The following is a 16,695-nucleotide window of genomic DNA, read 5'->3' as shown; positions in this document are numbered from 1 at the left end:
ACCAGTGAAAAATACTGGGTGGCAAACTGGATATAAAACACTAGTGTTGGGCTGTTGCAAGCAAAGAAGCGCAAGTCGTTTTCCGAGATATGTTGATGGGATGATTGCACCAGCAGCATGGTGGGGCAGGTATCTTGTTTTGCTTTACAGTGGCTTGGACATCCAGGGACACCAGGTTGGACTTTCTGGACAAAGTGGGAGGTGTCCAGAGGACAGCAATGCATCTGGCAATTGTAAAAAGTATGACCACTGAGGAAAGGCTGAAGAAATCGAGCTGGGCACTAGACCTGTCTCATTAGGGAGAATAAACACCATTACTGAGTGTTTTAAAAAGAGAGCAGGTAAGCGTGTATGTGGGAGCCTCCAGTTATGGTTAGGTGTATCGATTTAGAAAGAATTATCTTAGGTTTCTTCCAGTGCTGTGCTCTGGGGCTTTCCTGTGTTACTGCAAACACCCGGCCAGGGCTGTGAAACTTTCCCCCTTCTCGTTTTGCAGGGTAAGGTGGGAGGAAGGCAGGCTGGCAGCCACAGCACAGGACCTCACAACGACTGCTCCCAAACTCCACATCTGGTTCCGCTGCCAGTCCCCAGCAGCGATATCTGCAGGTAATAAGGTTACTATTCCCGTCCTTCTTGAAAAGGTTAGCAGCTAAACTCTTTCCTGAAGCAGGCTGATGTCTCTGTATGAGTGTGGCTGAAGATCTGCAAGTAATGTTATGTTGCTATTAAGAAAGCATGAAGGATAAACTATCTTGGCTTGCATATAAATATTTGCAGTTACAAACAGGAGCAGAAGTAACTGGAGCAAAACGTGAAAGACATGATTTTCTGTCATTTTTTAAAGTTTGCTTTCCTGGGATGAAATACCTTTTAAATAATTCTACAGCAACCACAGCACAACAAACCCCACACCCCCTTCCACACAGTTACTTTGAACACTGAAACACGGGTTGATCACTGAGTCTCAATGCCTGCCAGCGTTTCAGCCAAAGCACAAGCCTGCGGGAATGGGGTCCTGCCTCTTTCTTTGCACAAGTTAAAAAAAAAAAAAAAGTTATGGAAATGAATATCAGGCAGTTACCAGGTACAGCAGGGGACATAGATACAGGAATAATATGTTTTATTATTAAAAGATAGCTCTAAGCATCCAATGAGTGCTAGGCCACTCATCAATTAAAAATCACCTCAGGACCATAAAGCAAGCTGTGCGTTATACTCTCCCACTTCAAGCAGAACAATTACAGAAAACAGCTTAAAACAGATACTAAAAATAGCAGACATCTGGTTAATAACCATCAGGCTTGAGTACATTAGGAAATAAGAGGTTTGCCTGTTTATTTGCAGTTTTCTGGCACAAAGAAACACCACCGCTCATGAGCCTCTCCTATTCGGGACTGAGTGTGCTGCTAGTGCAAGGCTGTGCTGGGAAATCTGCAGAGATTCATAACTGCCAGTAGCAAATCTTGTAGAAAAAGAAAAGGCAGAGCTGTTAAGGGTCATCTCCCCAGGACCAGGAGTGGTGAGCCCTGCTCTGTCACCAGCACCTCATATGTAGGGTGAGGTGGGGTGGAATGGGATGAAGCTACAAGGAACGTCCTGGTAGGAGAGGTTGCTAGTATAGGAAACCCCTCCTGCACCCTGGGAGATAGTGGGTGCTGTGCAGAGCTGTGTGGTGGTGCAGAGCTGCCTCCTTGCTGCTCTCCACAGCCCCAGGTGAGGTGAGGTCTTGGTTTGCCTGCTAAGGGGAACACAAGTGCTCTTGGAGATTTAAACAGGCAGAGGGTGAATAGGACCTATGGACCACTGCCACCCGCCAGGCAGAGCTGTTCCCAGCGGTATATTCCTAAGCACTTTGTTCAGTTTAATTCTAAATGATCCTCTCACTGTGCCTCTCCCCACTTCCCCCAGGAAGCTTGGTGTGTTAGGTCCATTAGTGCAATTAGGGATTCAACACAGCAGGCCACTTGAAAAGCAGCCGTTCAAGAGGTATTTCACTGAAAGCTGACATGGCTTCTCTCTCACTCCATGCAAAAAGCTGCATGCACAAAATATGAATGTCTGAGTGTGGCATTTCCTGGAGAACCTTCTTTCTGCTATGAAAAACCATGGATGCTTATGTGGTGCTGTGGTCTGATCGCAAAGCAGAGCTTGTGCAGCTCTGTGCTACAGCTGGGCTGTGTGGCAGAGCACCCTGGGGACCAAACGCTGTTGAGTCTCCCTGCCATCTCAGGCTCAGCCCCCATACCCTCAGGAGACTGTCCATGCCAGAGAAGCAAGCGAGGTCCCTTATCTGGAGGCAGAACATGAATAACTGGAGGAACAGAGACACTGTCAATGGCACAAATGTGGTCAGCATGGTCCCACATCCCCCAAATGTGCTTGCAGGTCAGTGGCATTACACACAGCTCTCTGCTGGAGGTGGTGGATGTCTACTACAAGCTGAATCCTAAGCAGAGTGCCTGGGAGTGACTTAGGAGGCAAGTTTCAGCCTCCCTTAAACATCAGGTCTCTCCTCTCTCACCTGGAGGTGAGCTAATCAAGGTGTGGGGCAGCTCTGGCATTGTTTGGACCAAGCTGCAAGCCAGGATTGAGCTATTTCTTGCCACGTGGGTTTGCAAGAGGCATGCTCTCCACACTGCCCTGCTAATAATCTTCTGCTGAATCAGAGAACAGTCAGTGCAATGAGATAAAAATTCCTTTTTAGGAAAAGATTGATGGCATATGCAAGAGCTGTTATGGGAATGTTGCCTGGCTTTGGACAAATAGTTTTTGTTCGATAATGTAGGAGATGATCATGATCCACTTTTAGATTTCAGTATGAAATATTTTAAGACAGCAAGTCTTGATGTCAGTGGGAAATGAGCCTATTTATGCTAGACAGAGTTAGGGGACGGCAAACTAGAACATCCATATGTTGCACAGTATTATGCCACCTTCCCCATGCACTTTTCTAGTTAGTTCCTTATAATTCAATATGCTGAAAGTAGGGGCAGGCTGTGCCATGTTTCTGGTACTTGTGCAAGCAGAAAATCCTGTTAGGAGCATAAAGCTGCCTAACGCATTGATTGCTTGTTGCATGCTCAGCACCATCAATCGTTGCCATGCTGCAGGAGCTGGGGAAGGCGCGAGTGTGCCAGAAGCCTTTGGCAAGGAGCAGTGCCCTCGGGGCTCATGGCCACAGTTCAGAAGGGGGGACGTTACTGCAGCGGTGAAACTGCAGCCCCCGGGTGACTGCCTGGCCCATGCCATGGATGAATATCTTGGTGGGAGAAGTGGCTGAAAGGCAGGTACAGCTCCACCCTGGCTGCTGCCTTTTACAACCTGGTGTGTTAACCTGGACCGTGAAGGGTTTCAGCTTGGGTTAGTATGCAGGACTGTGAGCTGCAGCAGCTGTTTGGCTGTCAGGGAAGGGACAGGACATACCCTGTGGCAGCCACACGTGGCTCCAAGGGCCACAGCTACGTCCAGCTGCTGTTCAGCCCATAACCAGCACATGCAGAGTGCGTACCTTCGGAGGGCTGTGCTGACTCTGTGAGGCTGTCACCCCACACCAAATGCCAGGAGCAAGTCAGAGCTGAGGGTAAAAGGAGGAAGCACTTCACTTAAAAAAACAAAAAACCAAAAAAATCAGGTAAAGTTTCTGAATGCAAAGGCTTGTGGTATAATTACAATGCAGGTATTGGAATTTCCTAGTTGATAAACATTCCTTAAAAGGACTTATTTAATGAAAACCTTAAAAAGACAAAATGTACAACAACAAAAGCCCCACAGGCCATCAATAGGATATTTATTTCTCTGTTCCATTTAGCTAAAAGCACTGCAGTGGAGACTTAGTTACTAAAAATGTGTGGACTGCCACTGTTGGATTGCCTTCAGCCACGCTCGGCACAGGAACCGAATGCTGCAGCTCTCTGACAACTTCGCAAACAGCTGCATCTCCCGTTGCCATGGAAATCAACCTGAGCTCACTGAAAGCTGGGCAATGGGCTCTAAAATCATCACTGCTTATATTGAAAAATTGCTGGGGTGACATTAGGTAGTAGTAGAAATAATAACGTCTCAGCTTGTGGAATATAGTCTTTGTTGGTTTTATTTTATAGCAGTGTTATGTTTGTGTTTGTATTTGAATTATCTGGTCAAATGTAACCCTCCCATTTGTCTTGCACGTACTGACCACAGCGCTGCAGTGGTTAGATACCACCCAGACCCAGCAACAGGGACAACACCACTGAGAAAATGGATTTGAGTGGGAGGATTGTTTGCTTTAACTAACCAGGCGCATGGACACAACTGACCATTCCTTTTACCGTGGCTGTCCTGTTGCACAACCGCTTTCCATTAGTCCAGAAGTGTTTGCTTGATCCATTGCCATTACAATAGATGATAAAGTTCAATATAATTATGTCCAACATTAACGTCCTTTCATTTTGCTGTGTTCAGTGATTTCCAGCTTTGCCCTAGTTTCACAGTGTTCTTAGTTGTACTGAAAATGTTTGCCTGTAGCATCATAGTAACATCTTACTAAGCAAACAATAGTGGCAAGGAAAATTATGCTATGAAGATAAACTTGACCGTGAGAATTTAAACGGTAAAAAAATTAAAGCTTTTAGGGAAAAACTGTGGCTGTAGTCACAGGGTGAAATGCAGGGCTGCAAACAAAGAAAATGAGAGTTAGAAACTAATCTTCTCAGCCCATGGTTTTGTTGAAAAACCTTCGACACTTACCAAGAGTCCTACAAAACCAAAGTGCTCATATGCTAACCTTAACCTGAAGATATTTTAATAGGCTGCTCTTAAATTATTTACCTTTATCAGATTAGCAGAAAAGCAATTTTTTTACTCTAGTATCAGCTCTTGAGGAACAATATTGTGCACCAGAAACGATTGTGGTTTTTTTTATTACTGTAGCATATTAAGATATGATCTTAAAATGTTTTTAAATCTGAGAAGTGAGCATATCAATATATTATAGCAAAATGAGATGTATGCTTTTAATTCCCGGAAAAACCTGGCTCTCTTAGAGGATCTGCAAACATATTATGTTGAAATTAACAGTGTGTAGGTACTCTCCACCTTAATTTGTATACTTATGGTGTGCTTATTTCTATTTACTGATCAGATGTTTTGTGGGTGGATAAATGGGTTTTGAGGCTATTTGCTTTGAACATGTCCTTTGTCAATCCTCTGTCAAGTTAAAAAGAATATTCTGTAACCATTTTAATTCATTTCCCAAAATCAGACTCGCCTCCTGATGGAGCCTAACAGCATTACTCAGAATTATTTCCAAGCCTATGCAGAGAGTTCCTGCTGTATTTGTTTAAAAAGATGCCTAAACTTTGTCCGTTATAGTTAGAAGGATCTCTGTGGCAGGGATTGGGTTTGCACATTCAGGGGGGATGCTGGTAATGAAGGAAGCCAGCACTTCTGTAGTAAAAGTCATTGGGCATGCAGCCAAATTCAGATCTTACAGTCTTCCTCCAGGCCATGCTTGTCAAACTCAGGCTTATTTTAATTATATTGTTTCTTTCAAGTAGATTTTATAGGAAGAGTATTGCACTGTTTTCCTTCAGTGACTACTTTTTTCAGCCTCGGAGGCCAAGTAAAGGATCTCTGGTGATTAATTAATTTCTGCATAATCTTTGCACACCCACTTCTGTATGGGACTTGTATTTCAGAGTCAGGATTGCGACTTAGAGAGCTGAGCTGGTGCAAACTGCCACTTGCAGAATAATATGGTTAAAGTTCTCCAAGCCACTGTCAAATCAGCACAGCCACTTTCAGTGCTATTTACTGGCACCACCAAACTAACACATGGTCTTTTATTGAGGACTGGAGTGGACAAGGTAATGGTGATCTCCTGAAGAGACAGTCAGTACAGGGCTCTAGGAAGAGTCTTTCACGAGACTCATCTCTCTTTCAGAATGACCTGGAACCTGCATCCCCTTTTCCTCGTGTTAGCTCCCAGTTTCAGTTTGAATGAAGGCAATGGCAGATCTCTCACTGACTTCAAAGCAGCAAAGCATTTTTGGCACTGAGAGCAAAATCACTATGAAGAATAATGATGCAATAGAAACACTTCTGTTATAAATGCAGAATGTAAATAACACTTTTATAGCATTTATTTAAATCCCTGGGCACTGGTGGAAAATAGGTCTCCAAATAACCTAAATAGTTCAGCACATTAAACTCAGCCTTTACAAGTATTGGTAGTGTTTCAAAGAATGCATTTTTAAGTGAGCAGTAAAGAGCAATTAGGCATGTAATTGTTTTTTTAGAGATCTAATCCAATTCCCACTGCCGTCAGTGGGAGTCTTTACATTTACTTCAATGGGGACTGAGCTGGGACCAAAAGTTTGAAAGAGGGAGGGGAAAAAGAAGCAGGGTGGGCAAACCTGCACAAAATCAGAATTGGAAATTTCATAAGTCTACATAAAATGCACAAAACATTGGAGGTAGTAGACAGTAGTTAGGCAGAAAGCATCTACTAACCACAACAGAACAAGTTTCCCCACGCTCCCCCCACCCCACGTGATGCCCTTTCTGTCACGCAACAGACACAGAGTTAAGTTAAAAGGTAGTAAAATTTCCTGAACTTCTCAATGAAGTTTGCTTCATTTCTCTCTGTCAGATGTCACAACACATAATTTTAATTTGTTGTATTACTGTATTTGAAAAGTAGCACAAATGTTGTCATTAAGGCAATGTATAAACCTGTAACAGGCTAAAGCCTGTAGAAATTATATTTAGGCCAGAGATGAATGGTATCAAAACAGTCAGATGGAAACCTTTGATATATATTTTATGATGTTACTTGGACTGAAATTGAAAACTGTATTTATTTTTTAAGGTGGAAATTGGAAAGATAAACTATTCGGAGCATTCACAATTACTTGTGGGAATCATGGGTGATGTATCAATATCTACAGCGCAGAGATCTGAATCCAGAATTCTAAGTATTTTGTTTTCTCCTTGGTTGATATGCAAATATCTAATGACTGTAAAGACGTAAAACTCAAAACTACATACCCTGTATGAACCTTTAAACTTTTAAGTTGTCAGGAGTATATCTGAGGGGAAAAAATATTATGCTTGTTACAAGATTTTAGTGGAATTTTATTGCATTTCTTTCCTGAGGTATTGCAGCATCTCATTTACAGTGTTTTGGTTCCTGCAGAAACGACACTGCATAGACACTTTTGTCATTACCAAGTAGGGGGTTTGGCTCATTGCTTTAGCTGAAATCTAAATGGAATAGCAGAAAATGGATGTAAACGAGCTACTTGGAGGTCTGGTGGAGTAAACACCCCCTTTCTTTTCTGTGCAGGAGAGGTGATGGGCATTAAGATGATCAGCCTGGTGAGAAGGGAAGCTCTCCCCCCCCAATTTAAAGGTGAGACTCTAAACCCAAATTTGACAAATCATGTTATCCTCTTAAAACTTACTTTCAGTCTAGGAAGAAGTAGTATAAAGCTATACAATGCAATGATATTTTCATAAGTGATGGCTAGTAAGGAGACACGATGCAACTCACTTCAGTGACATCGCAAAAATAAGTTTCCAAGGGTTTGTAGCAACCAAAGTATTATTTCTGGTGATTTATAAAGGTGCACACAGATCTTTTTCTACACAATCAAAGGAACCAAACAGAACATGGCTGCAGCAATATATTACAGTTTCTTTGACCTCATTCTTGGTCTCACAAGAACAGGGCCTTTAGATCAAATGAGTTTGCACTAAAGCCAACTCTGCCTATCCTACAATTACTTGCCAACTGCAATAGGGACACAGAGAATTAACTTACTAATTGTTGGACTTTAGAAAATGTATTGTATTCTTTCCACTGAGGTGCAAATACACCCCATTTTCAAGTCAGAGTATTATTTCCCACCACCCGAAAAAAAAAAGCAATCAAGGACAGAATATGAGGTGCCCAGTGAACCCTGGGGAAGGAGTGCTTTGACTTTTGCTGTGACTGACCACTGGATGCCACTATTGTTCCACTGAAATAAAGTGTGTTGTCATCCTCTGGCTGGCTTACTACCCCTGAAGAGGGGAGTTTAAATAGCGCTTGTACGTGCAATTTTCTGCAGAAAACAAGCAGTTAGATTTGAAATTGTTAATGGCTTTTACTGCGCTTAGACTTGACTTTCCTCCTTGCTCAGAGCCCCTTCTCAGCAGGAACCACAGCACCAGCCTCACCTTTCAAGGGCCCTGGCAAGCTATCCCCATCTTTTCACCCAAGAAGAGCGGTTTCAAATCCACATTCTGGTCATGCAGAATATTCAGGCATTATTCAGGAAAAGATGAATGACCTAACATTGGCCGCCAGCAAACCGGAGACCTGAACAGGGTAGCTGGTCGGGCAGATGGCTGGTGAGTGGCTTAACCCCCCCCCCCCCCGCCCCCTGGTACCGTGGTCCCCCGCTGACAGGCTGCGTGGAGCTCAGAGCCTCTGTCAGTAGTAAGCTTGGAGTTGAATGTCAGAGAGACCTTGAGAACAGAAGAAAACAATGTAAAAAAATGCAGAATTTTCTCTAAATGAGTGGGTTTGTGTTACCTTGCTTTTAAAAGCTTTTCACTGGTTTTAACATTTTAAAATGTATATATGTATTTGAAACCAGACTGATTCTGTCTTGCTCTGCAGAATTATGGGACATGGATCGATGTATTTCTCACCATCCTCAGATCTGCGTGTGCAACTCTGCAGGATCTATGATCTGTTGAAGGCCACAGGAAACCCCTGAGGCGCTCCCGGGATCGCACCGTGGCTCCGCAGCTTTGCCCCTGGCAGGAAAGGGTTTGCCTTTCACCCCTGCGGTAAGCCCGGCGTGCAGTGCTGCCCCAAAGCCTAACGCACCTGCATCCTGTGACACCAGCTCTGGGTATTATTTCACACTGGTGCTTTCCTTGATTAAATTCCCACTTGGAGCTGGCACTGACCCTGCACCAGTAACAGAAGGCATGCACAACAATGCCGCTTGTGAGCCCCTCTGCTCCCCACTTTTCTTCAGGCACTCTCCTGTGCAAGCTCTCTACACACGGACACTGTTCATCCCTTGCTGCCTCTGCTGTGCAGCTGTAGTGTCGGGGTTTTTCTTTTCCAGGAGACAACTCTGTCAGGAAGGAACAGGTGTTCCTCCCAGCTGCTCTAGTTGATATTCAGAGGCAGTCACCTCCAGCAAGAGGTGAAGATGACAACTGCAGGTAGTAATGTGTTAAATCCTTTGCGTTAAAACTTTGCAGTACAGACAATTGTGTTACATACTGGCACCTAACTGTAGCCCTAAAAAGATGTTTTCCCCTATAGGTAGCATAAAAGGGAAATATAGCTGCTCCTTTTCTTATGAAACACACACATCCCTTCTATTGGCAATTTCACACACATACTGGATGTCTGAAATTAAAATCAAGATTGCTTTATTCTAGCTGAGGGATCCCTAACCTAATTTTGTAACTGCCTTTCAAAATCCAGCAAGTGGGCTTCAGTCACCAGGGATAGGTGACTGTCATCTATGTGGATTTGGAGACAAAAATGACAGCATACTTTATAATTGAATCTAAACCAAGTCTTCTCCGTGGCTTGTATTTTTTCTTTTGTCATTTTCAGCAGTTGAAGTGATTTCAATATGACAAAAAAGCTTTCCTACCATGCTTCTTGATACTACGTATTTGAAAAAAAGGCCTTTTTGTTTGTTTGATTGGTTGGTTAATACCGTGGGTTCCTTTTGTGTTCCACCCTGGCTGCTTAAAATGATTTCTTTGGCTTCATTTCTAAAGGGCACTCCTTAACTTCTTGTAAAGTCAAGCATACAATGTAGAATGCCGGTTTTCATTTAAAAGGGATCTGATATAGTAACAATCAGTGCCCTGGTCTCACACATCACAGCCTAGACAGTAACAGAAGAGGTGCGTACCAGAGTTGTTACCATGCCCACAGCATACAATATTAGATGTTGTTCCTACAGACATTCAAAGAAATAACCTAAGCTTACAGACTGGGATGTTCAGGCATTTGCTGGAATGCAACCCCTGATAACAATTTTTCAAAAGTTATTTCACTTAAGGACATTTTAAAAGATCCATTTGTTTGGCCTCAATCTGTTTTTAAAGCAGCTCACTTTATTTCTTCAAATAACATAAAACCTTTCTTAAACTATTTCCCTAGACACCTGTAAGAACAAGTTACTCATCGTTGTTTTTCCAGTTCTGGACAGAGAGCTATTATGCCAGCTGTATTTGTCATGTTTAAACTGCCTGTGCGAGTGAATGAGAAGTTTCTTTGTGCAGGTTTCAGATTAAGAACTAAGAAGAAAACCACTCACATTACCAAGATTTTCTCATTATCTTTAAACATTTAGATTTTAAAGTATTTTCTTCTTCTTTAGTTTTGTCTTTGCTTTTTTGATGGAGGCACAGCGTGCAGGAGTCATGCTAGCTATCTGCAGAGACAGCACGTCTTGGCAGAGCTGAGAGATACTCACTTCCATATTGCTGCCTTAAAATTTATTTTAAATAACTTTTTGAATTTATTTTTAAGCTATTAACTTGAATATTGCATGAATATTGCAAAATAGTTTCCTTTCAGCTGGTAGTCTGTCCTGATATTTACTTTTTTCTCTAACAGGTGATGAATGGTATTTGTGTACATGAAGTGTAAGTTGTACATAGGCACTTGTGCATCAACACTTGCAAAACCGGGGGGTGACATAGAATTGCATATGCAATTGTTTCCTTATGCTTTTTCTGAGCTCATCCTGAAAGAAAAAAAGAAAGGATTTCAATTTAAGTGGCTTTAAGCAGTAAACTCACCCTAGCTCAGACTACACTCCAGTGGCATGACATGCAGTACCTCTCTTGGGAGAGATATTACTATAAGCTAGTTGCAGCTGAGGACACTTAAAAACTGGAGTATCAGCTGTGTTCACTGTGGATAACTGTATTTAATTGCTCGCAAGCCAGTCAAAGACCAGTTGGAGAGACAGGATTAAAATCATTCTGTTGTGTTGCTTTTCTGACAGTGTTACTTTGTGGGTCTCAGACTGAAAGGGCTGTACTGTGGAAAAATATAATTCTAGATTTTTTTTTTCCCCTAAATATGTCACTGTATGGTTGATAGTGGCACTGGGTGAAAGCTTTAATTCTTCTCTTCTGACACATGTATAATTCTTTTTACAGTTAATAAATGATGCTGCAGTAAACTTTCTCATGGAAGGAGAAGATTTGTACTTATGTGTTTATGTGTACTTACGTCACTCTTGGTAGCTCTGAGGCTTATGCTGCTCCATAGGAGTGCAAAATGAACGGTAAACTCAAGTGAGAGGGTCAGGGCATATTTCTATTGCAATTTAACGTCCTCATGACCTGAAACTGGAGCTAAAATCATAAATTACAGCCCTTGGTTGTGGAACAGACTTCCCTGAAAACACACTTAATACTTTGGTGCCTTAGTTCCCATGTGTTTAAAAATTGTGATACCAGTCTTTTTATCTGATAGCTCTTTGGAGTCTGGGGTTGTGTGTGTTATTTTGGGGTGCTGAACAACAATGCAGACATACATATTTCCTGACAATAAAAAAAGTCTTGTTTTCATGACTGGGGAGAAGTCAGATAAACCAGAGACTGTTCCTGCGGACGCCACACTAACACCCTTCATTCACCACTTTCCCCTGAAATGTTATTGTGCAGCTTTTCACAAGCTGTGGGGGCTTCTTTTCATTTCCCTGATGCTACTTTTCGCTCTTCCCACTTTACGGACACGTTACAACAATTTCAAACACTTTTGGGCACCTTAGTGTTTGGTAATGACACTTGCCCAATATCTGTCCAAAATAATGATTGTCTGAACGAAGGAGAGCAGTTAAATGCACAAGATTCAGTCATGTTTAGCCATGCCAACAGTGATTTCATGACGTTTCATGGGTGTGTGATGTTGAACAAATTTTTGTGAAGCTTTTCCAGATGGAGATTAAAGCAGACATGAAAATATTGCATGTATTCTTTGAAGATGGTGTATGTGTAGCACAGGACAGGGTGGGAAGAGGAACAACTGTTTCATGGCACAAGTTGCTATAGCTACTAAGATAAAAAAATTTTGTGAAGTATTTGCATCACTGAAACCCTTCAACACAGGTTGAATTAAATGGCATTGTCTGCGCTGCTCACCTCATGGAATTAGTCCCTTGAACTAGTAGAGTCTGAAAGATTTCAGAAGTGAACTTGAGTTGCTGCGGGCATTGTGGCCATCTGATGTTTTACCCTCCTCCAAAGGTATTTGGGGTAAATCAAGTAAAAGCTTACCTGGCACCTGCGTCCCAGAATGGAAAGGAAAATTTAGGTGCCTATGGTGCCTGTATCATGCATGGAGACAGTCAATGAGGTGAATAACCGCTCTGATCTTTATCCAGAAATAAGGTTGCAGAGACAGAAATGTGAGGGAAGAGATGATGTCTTGTTGACACTAAAAACGTGAAGTCTTGTTCCTCTCCCCATTCTTTATTTTCCCTCTCTCCTCCCCTGGATTGTCTTGAACAGGCTCTAGCATATGTGGAACCCTCTGTGAGCCAATTCATGTGCTAAGCTGTTGGAACAGCAGCCCAACTGAAAAATTAAATAGTTAGTGAGCTGAACTGACTCAGACAAGGGTGCAACATAAAACAGGGCCCATACAAAAGCATAACAGTGTAGACAAATCTGGGAGGAGCAGTGAAACAGTGATAGCCTGTGGTTTAGTGGCATGTTGTCACTCAACCTGAGGCAATCCTGTTCAGAAGTTTTGGCTGTAGTTTCTTTGCTATGGAGTCAGCGTCCTTTTTGTGTTGCATCGCCTTGGATCCCTGATGCTTCGTTTGATTTTCATGGCACTGGTTTGGCACAAAGACTTGGGTGGGGGATGCTCTGACCAGGCAGCAACACCATCTCATCCCAGGGATATTTTTGTGACTGTTGGTGTACTTGGTTAAACCCCTGGGGAAAGACAGGCATCTTTTTCTCCACTTTTTGTAATCTAACAGAGATTAGCCTGAAATGTCACAGTCCAAGTGCAAAAGCAGAGGGAACTTTCAGACAACAGTTGAATGTCTCTTATTACCGAGCCAAGTAACTTTCCTGTAGTGAGGCGGGGGGAGAGAGGAAGAGACTGGATCACACAGGTGGGCTTAAGTGTGTAAAGTCCACCTAAATCCTGCTGTAGGTCTCTGCATCTTTGGAGCCTCCAATGGGCTCCAGAGATACCTGTTAAGATCACTGCATGACTGAAGCTTCTAATGTGTGAACTGGAACCGGGAACAGACCTTAAAGTGCTTACCAGCACACAGTGCAACCCACAGACTGGCTTATGAGGTTATTTTTATGCATTTCCACAAAAAGACGTGAAACCCCCATGAGTCGGGCTTTGTGGAGACACAGTTCTTACCTCAGGAGACAATAAAGGAGTCACAGGCTGCCACTGGCCTATTGCATAACAGGATCAGACATTTTAATGAGCTTCTGCTAGTCCATGGTTCGTCAGCCCTGCTGACTTGTAATGAAGCAGGACACTGCTATAGAAACCACTCCAGCAAACAGCGCTTTTGAATGTACTTAAGAAGATGAGTTTGAATTGAAATGCAAACAAACTGTGGATCAGTCCATCTCTCTCTGAATTGTAGGAGTCTGTTTGCCCTCCTGTCCATGTTACAGTTTAATCCAGCTTGAATTTGAGTTTTTAGAGGTATTTTGCATATCTCATTTTCCAAAGCATCTAGTGTCCTCTGGTTCTTTAATGTTTTCCCCATTATAATTCTTAATCCCACTTTTTAGCGAAGGATTACAAAGAAGAAATGATGAACACATCTTCAAAATTTCTCTATTAATTTTATCCTCTGAACCATGTCTATAAGAAAAATGGGACTAAAATAAATTTTAAGGATAATGGTCTATATCACAAAGAGGAACGGCTATGAAATAACAAAAGTTTTTTTTTCTAAACTGCTGAATTGTAAAGCAAAATAAAGTGAGTCTCCAGATAATTCTATCAATTAGATTCAAGCAAATCTAAGTAAAGAAGGAATAAACTGTTTAAGCAGTTGTACTTTTAAAATTTGTGTTAATGTCAAAGACCTGACATCCATTACAGGGTATTTATGATGTTACTCAAGACAGCACAAGAAATACTTGATGTTTTCCTCTTAGGAACCAAAACTTCCAATGACTCTGGTGTCTCCCCCAAATCCTACCTAGATGCCATCTTGTTATGAACCATTTCAGAAAAGTGTATTTTAATTCTCACTGTGGTTTATGAAGACTATATTACACCAACTGGTGCATTATCAATAAAGAACTGCGTTGGGCTACAGTTTTTCATAAGGTAAAATTTCCTCTGAAACTTGCCTGAGTGCATCCCACAAAGACTTCTCCTTTCCTGGCCAGCCCTTTAAAAAAAAATCCATAAACCAAACCCAATCCATGATGCACAGCAAAATGCTTGGGGAGTTCTCTTTTGAATAGCATCAACTTCAGGAACAGCTGCCAAGATCAAATGGACAAAGGCAATTCAGCACCACCCACCCCATGTATTATCTTCTAAAGCCCCAGGAGTTTAATCCTTCCTGTGAACAGAGTCTGTTGTCCCACTTGCCATTACCACTAGTGTATTACGTTCTGTGTAAGTCTGCTTCCTCCTAAGAGTGCACCTGCAGCAAAGCTACAGTATAAAGGTCCAAATTCTCTGCAATTAACCTGAGTCATAAAATGAAACATTACTTCTGCACTGAGAGTAATTATTTCCTATGACCTAAAAAGAATGTAGTTATTAAAATATTTATTTCTGTTATTGCAAAGGTACTAAAAGCTAAACCAATAATCAGTATTTCTGCTAGCTGCTGGAGTCTGCTTCCCACACAGTAAGAAACGGTCAGTTTACTAACCCTACGTAAGCCTTTTTTTATCTGCCTGGCTGGTTTACCCATAAATGAGAGATACAGCTTTACTCCCAGTCTTGATGACAGGAGTATATTTCATTCCTGGGAGTTAAATTTTAGTGAGAATTTTGAAAGGCTGATTTTGACCTTATTCGGCCTTTTTACATTCTCAAGCTGACCTTTGAAAACCAGAAATGTTGAATGAAAAAGAAACTGGAAGTACAGCAAGCAGCATTTTAGAAATGTAAGGAAGTTTATCACAGCTATGTTTGTGGCAGGAAAACCTACAAGACATTTTCTTTTGTGATTGCATCCCTTGTTGCACGCCACAGAATATTGCTTTGTCTGTGTGGTAACCCTAACAGTGGAAATGCTAATGTGTGGCCTGTACCCTGTTTTAGCACTTTCTTACACTGAAAATACAGAAAAATAATAAAAATTGTCAACTTGGGCAAATAACTGAATTTATGAAAGGGTATATTACTATATAATCTGTTAGAAAATAAATATTTTATATCCCAATTGCCGCTATTTCTCTATGATGGTGGCTTTCCAGTCAACAGCCATCCTGTCTACTGCATTTTAAGCCTCTTTTCTGTCAATAATTATTATTTCCTGACCTGGACTATAACACCCTAGTTTTTGAACAAATTGACAAAAATAATCCTCAGTCTCTTCACTCTACTTGTGTTCACATGTTTGTGATTATTTGCACCAAGGCCTCCAACAGGATTCTTGCCTCAAAGCTGAATGTAAAGAGAATATTGGACCAATAAAGGTAAGTTTACAGAGAACGGAGCTGAATACTCTTTAAAGAATCATTAGTCACTAGAAATTAAAATGTTTACTGTATTAAAAATGTTATTTTACTCAGCAGAACCTGTTCTGGTGACCTAATCTTAAAAAAAGAAACCAGAATAAGGTTGATAATATTGAAAATTACTGGGTTTTAACCTGGAAAGAAATTAGGATGAAAATTTCAAATTATGAAAGGCAACGTAAAATCTGACCTATTCTTCTTTACCAAAATATATAAAGACATGTGAGATGTCAACAAACCTACAGCAACGCAAGGACTGAGAATTAGATATTGCAGGTATAGATACACGATTGCAGAATTTGTTATACTGGGGTGTGAGGGTGGTAGGTGTCAAGAAAAGTCAATGAGGATGTCACTGAGTCAGCGAAGGCTGCAGTCTTGCAAACCCCAATAGTGAAAGTAATCAAAACCTATGCATCGTGATTACTCATCTTAGTGGGTTCTAAGGAGCAATTTTATTAAAAGCCTTGCATATTTAGTGAGGGAACGCTAGACAATTTAACTGATGTAGTGTGGGCAATAAGGCATGTGCCAGGCTGGGTCCCTCGGTGCTCCTCCACCGCCGCTGCCGGCCGCGGGGAGGGCTGGCAGATACCCGAGGTCGCACAGGGAGGCATTTTTGTGATGTCTGGGCAAAACTTGCTCTGGGTGACTGCCAGGAATTCCTGGTGGAAGCTGATGGCTTGAATCAGCAATACCTTTGTTTCAGACAGCACCAAACAGCTCTTGAGATCAACTATGAAGCCGCCTTCTTTAAAGTGTATCCTACAGAGACGTGATTCCGGGCTAGCGGAATAACGTGACGCAGAGGACTTCTCGTGCTTTTGCGTACAGCCGCAGAAATTGCCTGCGGGGAGGAAAAATCAAAGCAGCAACGCGCAGTCAAACGTAAGGGCTGGTATTTAATGACGGATCTTTTTAAAAACTTGTGAACGCTGTCCTCCGTGAAAGGCGATGACGTTCTGGGCCGAGCATTAG

General features: G+C 41.9%; 1 protein-coding gene across 1 annotated transcript in view; it reads left to right on the top strand.

Annotated features, from left to right (window-relative positions):
* SSX2IP (SSX family member 2 interacting protein) overlaps positions 1-16,695 on the top strand; it is a 56,571-nt gene that overhangs the window by 13,388 nt on the left and 26,488 nt on the right. Inside the window, exon 1 of the mRNA XM_080406557.1 lies at positions 1-16,695. This exon is cut by the window's left edge and continues 13,388 nt beyond it. The gene's annotated coding sequence lies outside the window, so the exon portion shown is untranslated.

The sequence above is a fragment of the Falco punctatus genome (genome assembly GCF_963210335.1).
Source record: "Falco punctatus genome assembly, chromosome: 11".
Lineage (NCBI taxonomy): Eukaryota > Metazoa > Chordata > Aves > Falconiformes > Falconidae > Falco > Falco punctatus.
The sequence above is the reverse complement of the archived record's forward strand: the minus strand, read 5'-3'. Positions and strand labels throughout refer to the sequence as shown.